The 8,617-nt window shown below is 54.7% G+C and overlaps 1 pseudogene; it reads left to right on the forward strand.

Annotated features, from left to right (window-relative positions):
• The first annotated feature begins 2,425 nt into the window (after positions 1–2,425).
• LOC123789937 (rho guanine nucleotide exchange factor 11 pseudogene) lies at positions 2,426–6,920 on the forward strand (annotated as a pseudogene).
• The last annotated feature ends 1,697 nt before the right edge of the window (positions 6,921–8,617 follow it).

Here is an 8,617-nt window from a genome sequence, read left to right on the forward strand (position 1 = left end):
GTGCTGTTGGAGGTTCCTTTTCATGCTCCATGGTCTGGAAGGTGCTACTGGCTGAATTTAGCTTCTCCCAGTGATCACAGTCTTGCACTGCCTGTAGTATAATGTCTGAAAATAGTTATTTTGACCTATTTTTCTTTTTTCTTTTTTTTTAATTTTTATGTATTTTTTTGATGTAAAGTTAGATGATTCATTAGTTGCGTATAATACCCAGTGCACCATGCGATACGTGCCCTTTTTTTTAATTTTTGTTCCAAATTTTATTACAAATATTTTCATACATACAATAAAGTAGAAATACTTTAAAGTGAATACCCATATACTGCTGCCTAGATTCTACCATTAGCATTTGCTAGATTTGCTTACCACATACCTATCAATCCACCCCTATTTATCCTTCTTTCAATCCATTTTATTTTTTTTATTTTTTTAATGTTTTTTTAAATTATATTATGTTAGTCACCATACAGTACATCCCTGGTTTCTTTTTTTTCTTTAATGATTTTTTATTATATTATGTTAGTCACCATACAGTACATCCCTGGTTTCTGATGTAAAGTTCGATGATTCATTAGTTACGTATAACTCCCAGTGCACCATGCAATAGGTGCCCTCCTTACTACCCATCACCAGTCTATCCCATTCCCCCACTCCCCTCCCCTCTGAAGCCCTCAGCTTGTTTCTCAGAGTCCACAGTCTCTCATGTTTCATTCCCCCTTCTGATTACCCCCCTTTCTTTATCCCTTTCTTCCCTTACCAAACTTCCTAGTTCTTATGTTCCATAGATGAGAGAAATCATATGATAATTGTCTTTCTCTGCTTGACTTATTTCACTTAGCATTATCTCCTCCAGTGCCGTCTATGTTGCAGCAAATGTTGAGAACTTGTTCTTTCTGATAGCTGAGTAATATTCCATTGTATATATGGACCACAGCTTCTTAATCCAGTCATCTGTTGAAGGGCATCTCAGTTCCTTCCACGATTTAGCTATTGTGGACAATGCTGCTATGAACATTGGGGTGCATATGGCCCTTCTCTTCACTACGTCTGTATCTTTGGGGTAAATACCCAGTAGTGCAATGGCTGGGTCATAGGGTAGCTCAATTTTTAACTTTTTAAGGGACCTCCACACTGTTTTCCAGAGTGGCTGAACCAACTTGCATTCCCACCAACAATGTAGGAGGGATCCCCTTTCTCCACATCCTCTCCAGCAATTGTTGTTTCCTGCCTTGTTAATTTTTGCCATTCTAACTGGCCTAAGGTGGTATCTTAGTGTGGTTCCTATTTGAATTTCCCTGATGGCTAATGATTTTGAACATTTTTTCATGTGTCTGTTAGCCATTTGTATGTCATCATTGGAAAACTGTTCATATCTTCTGCCCATTTTATGATTTGTTTGTTTCTCGTGTATTGAGTTTGAGTTATTTGTAGCGCGCTGCTGGAGCGGGGCTGGAGGGAGCATCGCAGGCATGGCGGCTGGCCAGGCCTGCACCCGAGGAGCCCCGCGCCGAGGGGAAGGGCGGCGGAGCCGCCTTCCGCGCGCTGGGCCAGAGCGGAGGCGGCGGTGGGCGAGCGGGCCCGGCGGGGTGGAGGGTAGCCTGGGCCGGGCCCCCGCAGGCCAGCGCGGAGGAGGCCGCGGGTCGGGCGGCGCCGGACCTGAGCGGCGTCCGCGGTTGATGGCGGCCAGGGCGGTGGGCGCGGGGTGCAGGGAGGTCAGGGTCTGGCGGGCGTGAGGCAGGGGCGCCGCGCTCCTGCTCGGTGCCTTCAGCTCCTTGAAGGGTTTCCAGACCTTTCACGTAAAAGCCATTTTTGTTGCTGTGTTTTAAGGAGCTCCATAACCGCGGTCGCAGGGCCTCGCCGGACTTGAAGGGCTGCCGCGGTGCACGTCCTGTTGTATGCTTTCATTTATTTCCCCGCCTACCCTGGCGTCAGCGTCGCGGTCGTGCTGAGCGCGGGGGAACCCGGCATGGCCCTGCTGGCCACTGGGCGCCTGCCTGCGGGAGGACAGCTGTGGGAACGGCGTCTTGAGCATTGGCTTCATCTGTATCTTGCAGTGAAGACTGATATTTTGAAGGCACATTCTTTCTGTGATTCATGTCTTAGCCCATAGCGCTAACCTTGAAGAGATTTGTGGTTGGGTTTTTGGTTTCTAAGAAGGTCATAGTTTTTCTTCTTTTTCTTTCGGTTTTTTTCTCCGACGGGGGAGGGGCCAGCGGCTGAGAATGGACACAATGCTCGCTGGTACAAGTAGAGCAGAGCCTCAGTTCCTAGGGTCCTGAGAGCCCGCAGAGAGCATTCGAGCATCCGAGCATCCGACCTTGAGGTTGGGAGGCCCTCCTCCCACCTTTCTTAAAAATTGCTGCTGACTCAGCCCTGATCAAGACATCAAAACTGCAGGATCCTTGTTCTGTGGAGACACTGAGAAACCATGACTGTGAGGTTACCCCAGAGCATAGACAGGTTAAGTGGCCTGTCTTTGGGAGATCCGGCGCCTGAACATAGGTCCCCTTCCCACCTCCGCCAGCCCTCCGACACCTCCGAGACAGCAGGTTCTTGTTCAGCGCTGTGTCATCATCCAGAAGGACCAGCGTGGCTTCGGCTTCATGGTCAGCGGGGACCGTATTGTTCTGGTGCAGGCTGTGTGGCCCGGAGGGGCAGCCATGAGAGCTGGTGTCAAAGAGGGCGACCGGATCATCAAAGTCAACGGCACCATGGTGACCAACAGCTCACACCTGGAGGTGGTAAAGCTTATCAAATCTGGAGCCTATGTCGCACTGACCCTCCTGGGCTCTTCCCCCTTGTCTGTCGGTGTCTCTGGGCTGCAGCAGGACCCCGCCTCCGCCGGAGCCCCCCAAGTCACCCCTGTGGTCCCACCGCCACCTCCGCCCCCACCTCTGCCCCCCACCCGCAGCGCATCATGGGGAGGGGGGGCCAAACCACTGCAGGATCCCGAATTCCAAAAACATGCCACTCAGATCCTTTGCAATATGCTGAGGCAGGAGGAAAAGGAGTTACAGTGTATCTGTGAGGTATACAGCCGGAATCCTGCCAGCCTGCTGGAGGAGCAGATCGAAGGTGCCCGGAGGCGTGTCACTCAGCTCCAGCTGAAGATCCAGCAGGAGACGGGTGGCTTCGTGGACATACCCCCCCCATATGGTGACACCAGCCAGAGAGCATCAGAAGGCCAGCTCTCTCTGGACTGCCAAGAGGGGGACAGCGGCTTGGATGCTGGAATGGAGCACTTGCCCTCCCTCAGTGAGGCGCTGATGAATTGGAATTTGGCACTGTCAGACCTGGGCTGGACAGTCCCCGAACCTCACCTGTGATCATGGCCAGGCTGGCCCAGCACCACCAGCGGCAGGGCTCGGATGCACCAGGGCCCGGCACGAGCGAGCAGGGCACAGACCAGAGCCCGAATCCTTTAATTTTTGGCGCAGAGGAAGATTATGACCCGGGTTATTTCAACAACGAGAGCGACATCATCTTCCAGGACCTTGAGAAGCTGAAGGCACGGCCCGCTCACCTGGGCGTTTTCCTGCGGTACATCTTCTCTCAGGCTGACCCCAGTCCGCTGCTTTTTTACCTGTGTGCAGAAGTTTACCAGCAGACAAACCCCAAGGATTCCCAAAGCTTAGGAAAAGACATCTGGAATATTTTCTTAGAGAAAAATGCGCCGCTGAGAGTGAAAGTCCCGGAGGTGTTACAGGCTGAAATTGACTTGCGTCTGCGCCACAGTGAGGATGTCCGCACCGCGCTCCGGGAAGTGCAGGAGGCAGCCATGCCCGAGATCCAGGAGCAGATCCAGGACTACAGAACAAAGCACATCCTGGGGCTGGGTAGTCTGTACAGTGAGAATGACCTGCTGGACCTGGATGGGGACCCTGTCCGAGAACGCCAAGTGGCCGAGAAGCAGCTAGCCGCCCTGGCAGGCATTCTGTCCAAGTACGAGGAGGACAGGAGTGCCCCCATGGATTTCGCTCTCAATACCTATATGGGCTACGCTGGGCTCCGTCTCCAAGAGGCACAGCCTTCCGGCACAGCTGAAAAGGCCCAGGCAGCTCCTGACAAGGACAAGTGGCTTCCCTTCTTCCCAAAGACCAAGAAGAGCAGCAATTCCAAAAAGGACAAGGATGCCTTGGAGGACGAGAGGCGAAACCCTATCCTCAAGTACATCGGGAAGCCCAAAAGCTCTTCGCAGAGCACATTTCATATTCCCTTGTCCCCTGTGGAAGTCAAACCAGGCAACGTGAGGAACATCATTCAGCACTTTGAGAACAACCAGCCGTATGACGCCCTGGAGCCTGGGACTCAGCGGCTCTCCACAGGAAGCTTCCCCGAGGACCTGCTGGAGAGCGACAGCTCACGCTCAGAGATCCTCCTGGGCCGCTCTAAGAGCCTGAAGGGCTGGGAGGAGCTGAAGTGGTCCCAGAAGGCAGAGAATGTGCCCCGCTCTCGCAGTGATGTGGACATGGATGTGGCCACGGAGGCTGCCCGCCTCCACCAGTCAGCCTCGTCCTCTGCCTCCAGCCTCTCCACAAGGTCTCTGGAGAACCCAACTCCTCCCTTTACCCCCAAAATGGGCCGCAGGAGCATCAAGTCCCCCAGCCTGGGGTTCTGCACAGACGCCCTCCTCCCCCACCTCCTAGAGGAAGATTTGGGCCAGCTCTTGGACTTGGAGCCAGAGCCGGACGCCCAGAACTGGCAGCACACAGTGGGCAAGGATGTGGTGGCCGGGCTAAGCCAGAGGGAGATTGACCGGCGGGAGGTCATCAATGAGCTGTTTGTGATGGAAGCCTCCCATCTGCGCATGCTCCGGGTCCTGGACCTGATCTTCTACCAGTGGATGAAGAAGGAGAACCTGATGCCCCGGGAGGAGCTGGCCCGGCTCTTCCCCAACCTGCCCGAGCTCATCGAGATCCATAATTCCTGGTGCGAGGCCATAAGGAAGCTCCGAGAGGAGGGCCCCATTATCAGAGACATTGGTGACCTCATGCTGGCTTGGTTTGACGGCCCTGGCCGGGAGGAGCTCCAGCAGGTGGCTGCCCAGTTCTGCTCCTATCAGTCCATCGCCCTGGGGCTCATCAAGACCAAGCAGTGCAAGGAGAGCTGCTTCCAGCTCTTCATGCAGGAGGCCGAGAGTCACCCCCGGTGCCGGTGGCTGCAGTTTAGGGATCTCATCATGTCCGAGATGCAACTGCTCACCAAGTACCCGTTGCTGCTGGAGAGCGTCCTCAAGCACACGGAGGGTGGCACCGCTGAGCACGAGAAGCTCTGCCAGGCATGGGACCAGTGCCGGGAAATCCTTAAGTATGTGAGCGAGGCGGTGAAGCAGACGGAGAACCGGCACCGACTGGAGGGCTGCCAGAAACACCTGGACACCACGTCCCTGGAGAGGGCCAGCAACCCCCTGGCAGCAGAGTTCAAGAGCCTGGATCTTACAGCCAGAAGGATGGTCCACGAGGGGCCCCTGACCTGGAGGATCAGCAAGGATAAGAGCTTGGACCAGCACGTGCTGCTGCTGGAGGATCTCCTGGTGCTGCTGCAGAAGCAAGACGAGAAGCTGCTGCTCAAGTGTCACAGCAAGACCTCCCCAGGCTCCACAGACAGCAAGCAGACCTTCAGCCCTGTCCTCAAGCTCAACACCATGCTCATCCGCTCCGTGGCCACAGACAAACGAGCCTTCTTCATCATCTGCACCTCGGAGCTGGGCCCCCCCCCAGATCTACGAGCTGGTGGCACTGACGTCGTCAGACAAAAACACGTGGATGGAGCTCTTGGACGAGGCCATTTGGAACGCCACCCGGCGCCCGGGAGCTGCCCCAGTGCTCGCCCATCCCCTGCCCCTGGGCGCCCGGGAGCCAGCGCAGCAGAGCCCCACCCCCAGCAGGGTCCAGCTGGATGGCTCAGAAGTGTTCCACAGTGAACCAGAGCCCGGGGAGCTGCCAGGAGCAGGCACTGGGCCCCAGCAGAGGGTTGAGGGGAAGCACGCGGGCCTCCTAGACGATCCTGAGCAGGAAGGCAGCATCGAAGGGGAGCTGGGTGCCCTGCCTCACCCCTCCGCATCCCTGGATGGAGAGAACAGGGGAGGCCGGACGAGAGACCCCATCCTCCTGCCTATCCCTGGTCCTCTGTTCATGGAAGGGCTTGCCGACTCAGCCCTGGAAGACGCGGAGAGCCTGCGGCACCTGATTCTGTGTGGCCTGCTGCCCGGTCACTGCCCCAAAGCGCAGCCTGCCAGGGAGCCCGACGACGGCCTGACGCCTGTGCCTTCTCTCAGGAGCAGCAGCTGGCACCCCAGGGCACGCCCCCCCCCTCGGGGGGTGAAGGGCCAGAGCAGGAGGACGTGGCTCTCTGTTCTCTGGAACAGCTGCCCCCATGGGCCAGGAATTCCGGGATCTGGGAGTCTCCCGAGCTGGACAGGAACCCAGAAGAAGAGGCTTTAAGCACCGAGGGGGCAGGAAGTTACAAAGTCGTGAGAAAAGGGAACTGCTTCTATGTCAGCATGCTGGCCAGACCCCCAGATTCCAGCACCGAGCCCTCCCAGCCCGAGAGCCTCCCTGCCTGGCGGCTTCGGGGACCCAGTGGAGGCACCCTCGCCCAGCCTGGCCTTCAGGGATGTGGGCAGCATCTTCTGCACCATCGAGCAGCTCACAGTCAAGCTCAACAGGCTCAAGGACATGGAGCTGGCCCACAGAGAGCTGCTCAGGTCCCTTGCGGGAGAGGCGTCGGGCGGCACCACATCCGTGGGCAGTTTCCACACGGAGGTGGCTAGATTGACAGACGGCTCCCTGTCACCTCCGGCCAGGGAAGGCCTGGCCTGCGACTCCAGGGATGGCCAGCAGCCAGGGCCGTGCTCGGAGGATGGCTCCGATGCCCCCCCAGAAGACAGCGTGGTGCCTGCGGCCTCTTCCCCAGGACTGTAACCGCCCACTCGTGCTCTGGGGACCGGCCCGAGGCAGGGGCACAGGGCAGTGGGAACCCAGACCTCCTTCCCACGGTGGAGGCCGTGGAAAACGGGTCTAGCTGAGACCCCCGGGGGCGCCCCGCATGTCACTTGGTCTGCTCAGGTCCCAGTCAAGTGTCAGTAGTCTCCCCCTCCCTCCAGCCACCCCCCAAGGCCTCTCCTGAGCATGCTGACTGCATCTGAAAGGCCCCCCCAGACACGCAGGTGAAAGGAGGAGTCTCTGTGTAAATGCACTTCCTCCCTCCCCTCTTCGCAGGACCCCGGGGCTGAGGTGGGCACCCTGCTTCACCCCTCGTAGTCACTTCGGTTTCCTATAAATACGTACGTGCTGTATGTGCATCTTGCTTTGTAAATAGCTTTGACCTGTTTTGTTTCTGTTCCTCGGGGGCGGAGGCAGGCCCAGAGGGACAGCTCCCATCTCCTAGTTAACAGGCCAGCTCCGGGGTCAGGGCCTGAGGGGGGAGCCAGACCTGAGCACCCGGGTCCCTGTGTGGGAGGGTGTCCCAGCCCATGTTGCTTGAGAGCCAGGTCTCTGTGGCCCAAGCAGAGAGCTTCTCCCCGCTCCTAGGACTTGTCCTCTTCCAGGAGTTCCTGACCCCACCTCTGTCCACCCTTCCCCACCCTCTCCCTAGAGAAAAACCAGTGTATCCGGTACGGCCCTAAAGACCAGGCCCAGGAGGTGGGGCAGGGGGTGTGAATGCTGGAGTCCCCGCATTAACCCAGGACCATCGCCAGGGGCCATGGCAGGATCGGTCGCTCACCCCATGCCAGCCCCTACCCTGCAGACCGATAGAATAGACACACTGTGCTAGGTGTATATATACATATATATATATATAAATATAAATATAAATATATATATATATAATATATAATATATAAAATATAGAGATGGAAATGACTGTTTTCCTGTTAAAATAATGTATACTCTTATTTTCTTTCTCTCATGGTTAAGATTTTTTTTTAAGAAAAGTTAAATATTCTTCCAAAAAAAAAAAAGTTCTTTGTAGATCTTGGATACCAGTGTTTTATCTGTAGTATCATTTGCAAATATATTCTCCCATTCCGTGGGCTGCCTCTTAGTTCTTTTGACTGTTTCCTTGGCTGTGCAGAAGCTTTTTATCTTGATGAAGTCCCACAAGTTCATTTTATCTTTTGTTTCTCTTGCCTTTGGAGATGTGTCATGAAAAAGGTTGCTGTGGCTGATATCATAGAGGTTGCTGCCTATGTTCTCCTCTAGAATTTTGATGGATTCCTGTCTCACATTGAGGTCTTTCATCCATTTAGAGTTTATCTTTGTGTATGGTGTGAGAGAGTGGTCAAGTTTCATTCTTTTGCATTTAGCTGTCCAACTTTCCCAGCACCATTTATTGAAGAGACTGTCTTTTTTCCACTGGATGTTTTCTTGCTTTATCAAAGATTAGTTGCCCAAAGAGCCGAGGGTCCATTTCTGGGTTCTCTATTCTGTTCCATTGGTCTATGTGTCTGTTTTTGTGCCAGTACCATGCTGTCTTTGTGATCACAGCTTTGTAGTACAGCTTGAAATCCGGCATTGTGATGCCCCAGCTTTGTTTTTCCTTTTCAACAGTTCCTTGGTGATTCGGGGCCTTTTCCGGTTCCATACAAATTTAAGGGCTATTTGTTCCAGTTCTTTGA

This window comes from Ursus americanus, chromosome 19 (assembly GCF_024610735.1).
Source record: "Ursus americanus isolate L20-20 chromosome 19, mUrsAme1.1.p, whole genome shotgun sequence".
NCBI lineage: Eukaryota > Metazoa > Chordata > Mammalia > Carnivora > Ursidae > Ursus > Ursus americanus.